The sequence below is a fragment of the Salmo salar genome, chromosome 07 (genome assembly GCF_965601325.2).
Source record: "Salmo salar chromosome 07, fSalSal1, whole genome shotgun sequence".
Taxonomy (NCBI): domain Eukaryota; kingdom Metazoa; phylum Chordata; class Actinopteri; order Salmoniformes; family Salmonidae; genus Salmo; species Salmo salar.
The window spans coordinates 28,628,972-28,640,124 of NC_138297.1; the positions used below are offsets into that span (position 1 = coordinate 28,628,972).

General features: G+C 41.8%; 2 long non-coding RNA genes across 2 annotated transcripts; both read left to right on the top strand.

Annotated features, from left to right (window-relative positions):
- The first annotated feature begins 5,385 nt into the window (after nt 1–5,385).
- On the top strand, nt 5,386–8,476 carry LOC106609008 (uncharacterized). The gene is made up of 4 exons (XR_014392901.1): nt 5,386–5,472; nt 6,373–6,417; nt 6,570–7,681; nt 7,785–8,476. It is a non-coding gene; the product is annotated as an uncharacterized LOC106609008 (long non-coding RNA).
- A 284-nt stretch (nt 8,477–8,760) lies between these two features.
- Nucleotides 8,761–10,504, top strand: LOC106608912 (uncharacterized). Its single transcript, XR_006770715.2, has 4 exons — nt 8,761–9,052; nt 9,196–9,246; nt 9,373–9,435; nt 9,597–10,504. It is a non-coding gene; the product is annotated as an uncharacterized LOC106608912 (long non-coding RNA).
- Nucleotides 10,505–11,153: the final 649 nt, after the last annotated feature.

Below are 11,153 nucleotides of genomic sequence, written 5' to 3' on the forward strand. Positions count from 1 at the left end.
GGTTGCATTAAATCATTTCCCACACACAGTCTGTGCCTGTATTTAGTTTTCTTGCTAGTGAGGGCCGAGAATCCACTCTCACATAGGTGCGTGGTTGCAAAGGGCATCAGTGTCTTAACAGCTTGATTTGGCAAGGGAGGATACTCTGAGCGCAGCCAAATCCAGAAATCTGGCAGGGGCTTCTGATTAAATACAATTTTCACAGTACCGCTTGTTGGAAGTTCGATGAGTCTCTCTTGTTCAGATATCGGTAAGTGGACATGAAAGGGAGGGAGGGAGGGAGGGCATGAAAGGGCTAACGAATCCAGCTGTGTGTGTCATCCGTTTCGGGAAAGTACCTGCATAATTGTACACCCAACTCACTCAGGTGCTTCGCTATATCACATTTGACATTGTCCATAAGCTTGAGTTCATTTGCACACAAAGAAATCATACAACGGTGGAAAGACCTGTGTGCTGTCCTTGTTAGTGCAGACAGAGAAGAGCTCCAACTTCCGCACATAGAATATAGTTGCTGAGAGCCTGTAATTCTAGATTCAGGCAAGAAAAAACCTCACCCAGATACGCCAGTCGTGTGAGAAACTCTTCATCATGCAAGCGGTCAGACAAGTGAAAATTACGATCAGTAATGAAAACTTTAAGCGCGTCTCTCAATTTATAAAAATGTGTCAATACTTTGCCCCTTATTAATAACCAGCGCACTTCTCTATGTTGCAAAAGCGTTACATGGTCGCTGCCCATATCATTGCAAAATGCAGAAAATACACAAGAGTTCAGGGGCCTTGCTTTAACAAAGTTAACAATTTTCACTGTAGTGTCCAGAACGTCTTTCAAGGTGTCAGGCATTCCCTTGGCAGCAAGAGCCTCTCGGTGGATGCTGCAGTGTACGCAAGTGGCGTCGGGAGCAACTGTTTTCACTCGCGTTGCCACTCCACTATGTCTCCCTGTCATGGCTTTTGCCCCATCAGTACAGATACCAACACATCTTGACCACCAAAGTCCATTTGATGTCACAAAGCTGTCCAGTACTTAAAAAAATGTCTTGACCCCCCCATAAATGTAATGGACATATACCAGGAGCTGTGCCAGGCCCGCCACATCTGTTGACTCATCCAGCTGTAACGCATGGAATTCACTGGCTTGTATGCGAAGCTGTAATTGTTTCAAAACATCTCTTGCCATGTCACTGATACGGCGCGAAACAGTATTGTTTGATCAAGGCATTGCTGTAACGGTCGTCGTATGTAATGGACCAAGGCGCAGCGGGTTGATTGCTCATTTTAACTTTTATTTGAACACTGAAAAACAAAACAAAACAAGACAACGAACGAACGGACGAACGGACGAACGGACGAACGGACGAACGGACGAACGGACGGACGGACGGCAATGCAGGCTACACACAGCTATGCAAAAACAGCTTCCCACAAAACCCATTACAAAAACACCCCTCTATATAGGACCTTCAATCAGAGGCAACGAGGAACAGCTGCCTCCAATTGAAGGTCCATCCAATAACCCTAAACATAGAACTAAAAGACTAGACCAGAACATAGAAATATACTAACATAGAACATAACCAAAAACCACGGAAGACTCTAAACAAATACCCCCTGCCACGTCCTGACCAAACTATAATAACAAATAACCCCTTTACTGGTCAGGACGTGACAATTGCCTGTATAGGTTTTTGGGCCTTTTCCCCCAGCAATGTCACAGCCATATCCGCGGTAGCAGGAAGAATTAAGTCCTCCACAATAGTATGGGGCTTGCCTGTCCTAGCCACTCTTTAGCTCACCATATAAGACGCTTGTAGCCCGTTCTTATTAATGGTATCTGTTGCTTGTATACGTCTTACTACTCGAAAGTCGTCTTAATTCTCGCTCCAAAACTCCTGTGGCTTATTTTTCAAACTGGCATGTTTTGTTTCTAAATGTCTGCGCAAGAGTGAAGGTTTCATCGAGTTGTGAGATAGTACTTTTGCACATATAACACACTGTGGCTGAGGAAAGGCACTACTCCCAATATAAGTGAACCCCAAATCAATGTAATTCTCATCATATTTGCGCCCCTTCGATGGTCCAACGTCCCTGTCTGTTGTTCGGTGCTTTCCCGGGTAAGGGGGCAGTAGCTCTTCGGCTGCATCAGATTCACAACTGTCAGTGCCCATGCTAGCTGGTCTAACAATAAATGTAGAATTACTGATGCTAGCATTGGATGTGCTCGTGGAAGCAGAACAACTTGTGTCATTGACAGGTGCAGGTGTAGTACTGCTGGTAGTATTAGTACTACCAGTAGAGCTGGTATTTGTCTCTATGGACGCGGGCCTTACTTTTTTTTAACCATTTATCCATTTTCGAGCAAACGGAATGAGCAGCAACTACGTTTGGCTACATATGAATCGTTAGTGGAATTCCAGCGAGAGAGTAACAGTTAATGTGATTGGATGTTCATTATTTGGCCAGGCTACCTGTATTTGACATTGTGTTGTTATTTCGCTGAACATTGTGTTGTTATTTTCGCTGATGGTTAAAAAAAAATGGTATTCATTGAAACGAGGCTACTCAGTTGAGAAAAAAAAAACTCACCCAAATGTATAGCCCCGTTGGAAAATATAAATGGACTGTTTGAAAAGGTGAAGAAAGAATGTAAAGAAAGAAAAAAATATATATATATTTTTATGTGAATCACATTTTTTCGGAAACAAAATGTCAACTTTCAATGCTATGCGGGCAACACACAGCTGTAACATTTCGATGAAACATGGTGAAGCCCCAAAATTGCCTACCCTGGAAGGCTGTGTTTTAAACACAAGGAAGTGGATGGCAGCAAATGTTTTACTTTTAAACTCGGACATTAGACTACTGCAATGCTCTACTCTCCAGCTAACTGGATAAAGCACTAAATATACTTCAATTACTGCTAAACACGGCTGCTAGAATCTTGATTAGAACCAACGGATTTGATAATATTACTCAAGTGCTAGTCTCTCTACACTGGCTTCCTGTGAAGGCTAGGCCTGATTTCAAAGTTTTACTGCTAATCTACAAAGCATTGCGTGGGCTTGCTCCTATCTATCTCACTGATTTGGTCCTGCCGTACATATCCACACGTACGCTACGGTCACAAGATGCAGGCCTCCGTATTGTCCCTAGAATTTCTAGGCAAACAGCTGGAGGCAGGGCTTTCTCCTGTAGAGCTACATTTTTATGGAATGGTCTGCCTATCCATGTGAGAAACGCACACAGTTTAAGTCTTTGCTGAAGACTCATCTCTTCAGTAAGACCTATGATTGAGTGTAGTCTGACCTAAGGGTGCGAATGTGAACGCCAAAGCAAGGCACTGGAGGGATGAACTGCCCTTGCTGTCTCTGCCTGGCCGGCTCCCCTCTCTCCACAGGGATTCTCAACCTCTGACCCTATTGTAGGGGCTGAGTCACTGGCTTACTAGTGCTCTTCCATGCCATCCTGAGGAGGGGTGCGTCACTTGTGTGGGTTGAATCACAGACGTGATCGTTTTGTCCAGTTTTGTGCTCCCTCGGGCTTGGGTGCTGGAGGAGATTTATCGTTGGCTATACTCATCCATGTCTCAGGGTAGTAAGTTGGTGGTCTGTTGATTGTTGATATCCCACTATTGGTGTGAGGAATGTGCTTTGGCAAAGTGGGTGGGGTTAAAGCCTGCCTGGTTGGCCCTGTCCTGGGGTATCATCGGACCGGTCCACAGTGTCCCCCACCCACCCCTGTCTCAGCCTCCAGTATCTATGCTGCAGTAGTCTATGTGCCGGGGGGCTAGGGACAGTCTGTTAAATCTGGAGTACTTCTCCTGTCTTATCTGGCATCTTGTGTTCATTTAAGTATGCTTCCTCTAATTCTCTCTCCCTCTCCCTGAGCCCTAGGATCATGCCTCGGGACTACCTGGCCTGATGACTCTTGGCTGTCCCCATTCCACCTGGTCGTGCTGCTACTCCAGTTTCAACTGTTCTGCCTGTGGCTATGGAACCCTGACATGTTCACAGGACGTGCTACCTTGTTCCGGACCTGCTGTTTTTTTTTTTACTCTCTCTCTACCGCACCTGCTGTCTCGACCTCTGAATGCTCAGCTATTAAAAGCCAACGGACATTTACTCCTGAGGTACTGACATGTTGCTCCCTCTACAACCACTGTCATTATTATTTGACCCTGCAGGTCATCTATGAACGTTTGAACATCTTGAAGAACAATCTAGCCTTAATGACCATGTACTCTTATAATCTCCACCCGGCACAGCGAGAAGAGGACTGGCCACCCCTCAGAGCCTGGTTCCTCTCTAGAGTTTTTTTTGTAGCCACCGTGCTTTTACATCTACATCTGCATTGCTTGGTGTTTTAGGCTGGGTTTCTGTATAGCACTTTGTGACATCTGCTGATGTAAAAAGGGCTTTATAAATACATTTGGTTGATTGATTGATTAGTTTCGATATTGTGATCCACAAGAATGTGGAGTAGTTACAGGCCTGTCCCTGAAGGGGGCGATAAGAAACCCCAGATGTTTACCATAGCATACCAACTAAAGGTGAAGTCTGTAACTGCTTTCCCCTGTAACCTTTCGCTCCCCATGTTGGTTTCTTCACACACGTTGTACATGTGTCCCACACTCTACACTCTACAACAAACCACTTAAATATTTTTAGAAGTAAATAGTTAAAGAAAATAGATTAATGTATTCAATATGTAATGATGTGCAGCTAACTGGAACTCTAGACTTTAACCTGGAAACCCAGTTCCAGCTTTGAAACTCCTCCCATCTCTGGTCAGTGGTAATAATAAACGCACACTTCAGATCAAATGTTATTTGTCACATGTGCCGAATACAAAAGTGAAATGCTTAGTGGGGTGGCAGGTAGCCTAGTGGTTAGAGCATTGGACTTGAAACCAAAAGGTTGCAAGATCAAATCCCTGCGCTGACAAGGTAAAAATCTGTCAATCTGCCCCTGAACAAGGCAGTTAACCTACTGTCCCTAGGCTGTCCTTGAAAAGGGTAATTTGTATTTAAACCTGACTTGCCTAGTTAAATAAAGGTAAAAAATAAACTTACAAGCCCTTAACCAACAGGTTTAAATACAACAATAACAAGCATTAGACAGTAGCTAAATGTATTTCTCATAACAGAAGTGAGAGAGAAGTGAGGGGTGGCTGGAGATTTCCATTGTGCCACAACTGAGGTTAGCTGGCTTGGCTTGCCACCTTACAACTGAGCAAAGGTTTGGGCGAAGCCCAACACTTTATCTCTATCTATTTCTACATTTCTCAATAATATTTCTCTCTGTTTTTCTGTGTACGGTGAAGAGGTGTGATCTAAGCGTGAAGTGGTGTGATCTAAGCAGACTGTCATCATATAGGAAGTGGAGGGGTTTGTTAGAAGGACTGTAGTTGTAGAGAAAGTCACTTGTCTGTGGGGACAGAATGGAGCACACCTTGCTCTGTTTGCTACTATGTAAGTACTGAGTTAGTGTGTTTGTTTATGAACACTAATTACCTGATTTACTAAGAATTTATGGGAAAAAGGAATAAGACATTAATCGAGATGAAGACAGTTTCATGCTTTAGCTTTGTTTTTGGTGTTTTAGCACTTAAAGAATATATAAGTAAACGTCACTCAAAGGAAATTGCAGCAAATATGGAGTAGAAAGTGACCATTCTACATTGATGTTCCATCTCTGTGAGAACCTGAGCTTGTATAGCCGATGCCATGCAGACCTGGTTAGTGTGGTGGTGTGCATTTAACCAGGTCATCACTCAGGAACTAAAGAGTGGTGCTAACTCAGTGGTTGCAAAATGTGCTGTCAATGACAATGAATATAAAATGCAATATTTGTTGGATGTGTTGTATTATAAAGTTGTGATTATTGTAAATGGTTGAGGGTTCCTTCACTAACAGTTATAGCAAACTGTGTTAAGAGATTAATGAGTGGTGTTTTGGTGTTTTTGGTCTCTGTACACTCTCTGTGTGCAGAACATGGGAAGTCAGCAGCCATTTAAAGCTGCAGTACGTAATTCAAACTGCCACAAAATGGCCACCCTGACACTTTTTGTGGTATATGGCTGAGGGATGGGGCAAAGGGAATTCATTAATTTATATTGTTTATAATAATTGTCATAAAATAACCATATATTTCGGTTTATGATGGGATAAGATAAGTTGAGGGAATTAAAAGTTATACTCTTCCAGAATAAATGCATATTACTAATTTAAAGGTAAAAAATTTGTGTAGAAATCATAGATTGCAACAATAAAATAAAGTACAGGATGGATTTGGTAATCAGTAACATGAATATGACATGTTGTTATTTATTTCAAGCTAATATTGGAGCTATGTGACTTTCTTTGTTGTAGTGCTGAGTACACACATCTACTCTGGACACTTTGACGATGTTGATGGTAAATATTTGTACACTTTATCAAGCCTCCATCTCTTAATGCTTCATCAAATGTTTTATTTGTGATTTTTAAAGCTTCTTTTGACTAGACATATTTTCAGTTTTGAGTGTCTCAAAACAACAATTGTATCATGCTGGTTTTATTTTGTGCAGGAAAGGCTGTTCTGACCATACACCCCAAATCCTCCCAGATATTCAGTGGAGAGTCTGTCACTCTCAGATGTAACATACAGAGTGGAGAAGTCACTGACTGGAAATACACGTGGCGCAAGGACGGAGTAGACTCAATCAGTAGGGAGAATCAATATGAGATCAGTGAGGTTAAGATTTCAGACAATGGTGACTACAGGTGTCTGGGTATACATATTGATCAGAAGAAGCATTCTGAGTGGAGTGATGCAGTCAGACTGACGGTAACAGGTATATCATCTTATCTCTCCTTCTCATCAGTGCCTCCATGCACATAACCACTTGACATAGGGCCCCATCTCTCTACATTAGTGTCACTGGTGAGCTTGCTATTAATCTCCAATCACTATCTGGACTTTATGAATTTTGTCACACTCAGTTGTGACATACAGGGGGGAGAAGAGATTGAGTATGTTGTTTATAACAGTGGGAAGTCGGTCTACACCAAAACAGAGCCTGAGTACAGAATCAGTCCTGCAAAGAATGGTCTATTTGACTGTGAAGGTCTTCAGAAAAGAAATGGCTTAAAACACTCCCAGACAAGTAATGCTATACAATTGACCGTGTTAGGTAAGTCTGTTTTTATGGGATTGAAAGAGAAAGACAGAAGGGATGAGGTCAAATAGCAGACAGTGAGATCAATGATGGAACAAAACTGTAGTTCAATTTTGGGGTAAGGTACAATACCATAATAACAAAATGGGTAAACATTTTAAAGACTGAACATTTGATTTGTGTAATTTCCTTCCTAACAGATCAACCCCAAGCTGTCCTGAGTGTCTCTCCTCAGTGGCTGAACCCTGGAGACTCAGTTACTCTGAGCTGTGGGGTTAAAGAGTCATCTACAGGCTGGAGGTTCTTCTGGTACCGAACTATTCCCTACACAGCTGGGTTACTCTCCCTATCAGGCAGGTCCTACTCTGTAGAGCCTCTATCTGGCAATGGGACTCGTGAAGACTCCTACACTCTGATCCCTGCTGGTCCTAGTCACACAGGAGGATATGTGTGTAGAGCTGGGAGAGGAGAGCCAGTCTATGACATACAATACAGTGAACCTCCGTTTTTCTGGTCAGGAGGTAACTAACTAAATTGAAACTGCATTTAATCATATTTAATAAGTCACCCTCATGTGTATATATAACTACTATATACGCTTTACTCTGTCACCCTTTGTTTCAGATCCGCAACCTTCAGTGTCTCTCAAAATAAGACATAACAGAACTCAACACTACATCAAAGTCTCTCTCACTAAGCTGTGAGGAGAAGAGGAACTCTACTGGATGGAGACTGAAGAGATACAGAGAGAAAGCAGTGGAGTCAGAGTATGGCTCTAAATGGGGATCAATTGCAGGGTCCACATGTACCATCAGGTCCACACGTAAAAAGTACAGTGGAGTGTACTGGTCTGAGTCTGGATCAGGAGAGTACAGTAATGCTGTCAAAATCACAGTGGATGGTATATCTGTTGTACAACATTCACTTACCTTTTTTTACATTATAATGTATGTTAATGATGTTTAATTCTGTAATTGAATGGTTGCATCTCATAAAATACAAACTCATGTGAGTGATAACTCCAGATTTACAGTATTATTTATATATTATGTTTCACAGATGGCATTCTGATCCTGGAGAGCCCTTCCTATCCCATAACTGAGGGAGACTCTGTGACTCTGAGCTGTACAAATAGATATCAGGAAACAAACCCGAACCCCAAGGTTGATTTCTACAAAGATGGAGTATTCATCAGGAATGAGACCACAGGAGAGATGACCATCCCTGTAGTGTCCGCGGAAGGCTCCTATAAGTGTAAATCTAATGAAGGAGAATCACCAGAGACCTGGGTGACAGTAAGAGGTGAAAAAACAATTATGATCACATGACCTTTTCATAACATCTGTGGTCATCAGTCATTCATAGTGTTAAAAAGCTTCCTGTAGGTTTGGAGTTTAAAGCTCCACTACTTTATTTATTTTCTTCAGCAACCTCAGAACATGATAGTGATTTGCTGTTCTCTCTCCAGGTGTAACTCCTGGACCCTCTACATCAGTCCTAGTAGAAGTGGTTGTGGGCCTGGTTGTTGCTGGTGTTCTACTGGCCATTCTCCTGGTACTGCTGTGTCGATATAAAAACGCCAAAGGCGAGACTTTTCTCATTTAACTTTTTCATTAATGTTTAGGATAGAAATGTCTAATTACAAAAGTTTATAACAATATTATAATATGTAGTTCTCATTACAGCTTCTAATTGTAACAGAATATTCTCACGAGTACACCTGTCTTTCAACTACGTTCCTTATCATACAGTAAAATATAATCTGTGAGTTTCATGAATATCTCTCTCCCTGTAGGCCCCTCAGCCCCAGAGGACCAACCTGGACACCCAACAGGACCAGCGATCTACCCAGGGCCAGGCTCCTGATGCTGGGTATACACATCTGCAGCAAGGTCATTCTCTTACTCCAGACCACTGTCACTTTCCTCTCTGTAACATCACATACTGACTTATCACCATCCACTATGTTTAAAACATGTTACAAGCTGAGGGAAAACCATCCTATTCATCTTTCTCTCTCTTCTTTGATCAACAGGTGGCGCTAACATCTATGATACAATCACTCCCTCAGACAATAATGACAGTGGTACTGTACACTTTGTGAAAATCCCCCAATCATAACCTCACACCTCTGACCCCATATTGACTAGCTGCATAATACTCTGTATATAACTGTTATATTATGCTGATGTTTTATCCTCACAACTTACAGAAACATCCACCCCACCTGAGGCAGATTCAGTCTATTCTCAAGTTAAGCCAGGCACAGCCCCAGGTAAGACTAATAGCCATATGCTATTAATACTTAATGTGATACTAATATGGAACTAATGCTCTGATATCAAAGTTTACTGTATCTATTTAAAGTATGTATCTTTGTTTGATTCTAAAGATTTTGTTTGACTGCATGTCCTAAACAACTTTATGTGGAAAAAGGTTGCAGGTCCTTGAGGGGGGAAGGGATGGAGTGATGGGGAGGGATGGAGATATAGAAGGATGGAAGGATAAAAGGATGGAGGAATGGAAATATGGAGGGTTGGAGGGATGCGGCTATGGAACCCTGACCTGTTCACCGGACGTGCTTGTTGCACCCTCGACAACTACTATGATTATTATTATTTGACCATGCTGGTCATTTATGAACATTTTAACATTTTAACATCTTGACCATGTTCTGTTATAATATCCGCCCTGCACAGCCAGAAGAGGACTGGCCACCCCTCATAGCCTGGTTCCTCTCTAGGTTTCTTCCTAGGTTTTTGGCCTTTCTAGGGAGTATTTCCTAGGGAGTTTTTCCTAGCCACCGTGCTTCTTTCACATGCTTTGCTTGCTGTTTGGGGTTTTAGGCTGGGTTTCTGTACAGCACTTTGAGAATATCAGCTGATGTACGAAGGGCTATATAAAAATAAATTTGATTTGATTTGAATGATGGAAGGATGGAAAGATGGACGGATGGTGTGATGGACAGATGGAACAATGGAGAGAAGGAGGGATGGAGGGACACACCATCAGAGGAGCAGCAGAAGGAACCCAGCAACATGGATTATGCAAGCTCAACATCACAAGCAAACACACACACACAATAACATCTTGTACATTAAGGATTTTCCTCTTATATTACTCACAAATAGATATATTGTATGTAAGCATGGTTTAATTGTGTTTTACTGTAACAGCTGTTTTATTTTAAGGTGTAATGATAATGGATCGTATCTGCAGCTACAGTAATTGTATCTGTTTTGTATTGTGTATCAAATTGTATTGTTGATTTATATCTGCAATTCAGATGATAGAATAGCATATTTGTATATGAATTTCCAAAGTATTATTGACGTTTTCTTCTAACGGCCTGTACTTTTACAATATCTTTGCATTGTGCTTTTTTAATAAACATTTTTTTATCCACCAGATGGTATGAGTGTTTTCTTACAGTAAATGGATATTGTCATCTTCAACTTTTTCATACAACCTAATTTGGTCAAAACTCCTTTAAGCCTAGTATAGATCTCAGGCTCCACAAAGTGTGAGTTAAAGGGGAAATCTGCTATTTCTACATCAATTGTTGGATTTAATTATATCTACCCATTGCATCTTGAGAAATATAACATAAATGCCCCATGAGCAAAGTTCAAAAGCCGTACCCCATCAGCTGAAGACCCATTGAGTTTTTCAGAATGACTTTTTTGGAAAGAGTGTGCCTGAAAAGAACAGTTCTTCTCAGTTTTATGATGTCATATACTCTGCAGGAGTTCTGAGGAGCTAGTAACCTACGTATGAATGACTACCAGTTCTCCCATATTACCTGCTCATCCTACAGACAGGTCATGACGAATAATGACATTAGTGGTGTATGACTCTTACCGCTATTTTCAGTGTCCCTGCATGGTCTGGAAGGTCACTGTTCCAGTTAGGGGGTTTCTGTGTCTATGTGTTTATGTCTATGTGGTCAGACAGACAGCCGGCAGCCAGGTCATTGTCACTGCTCCTGAGAAA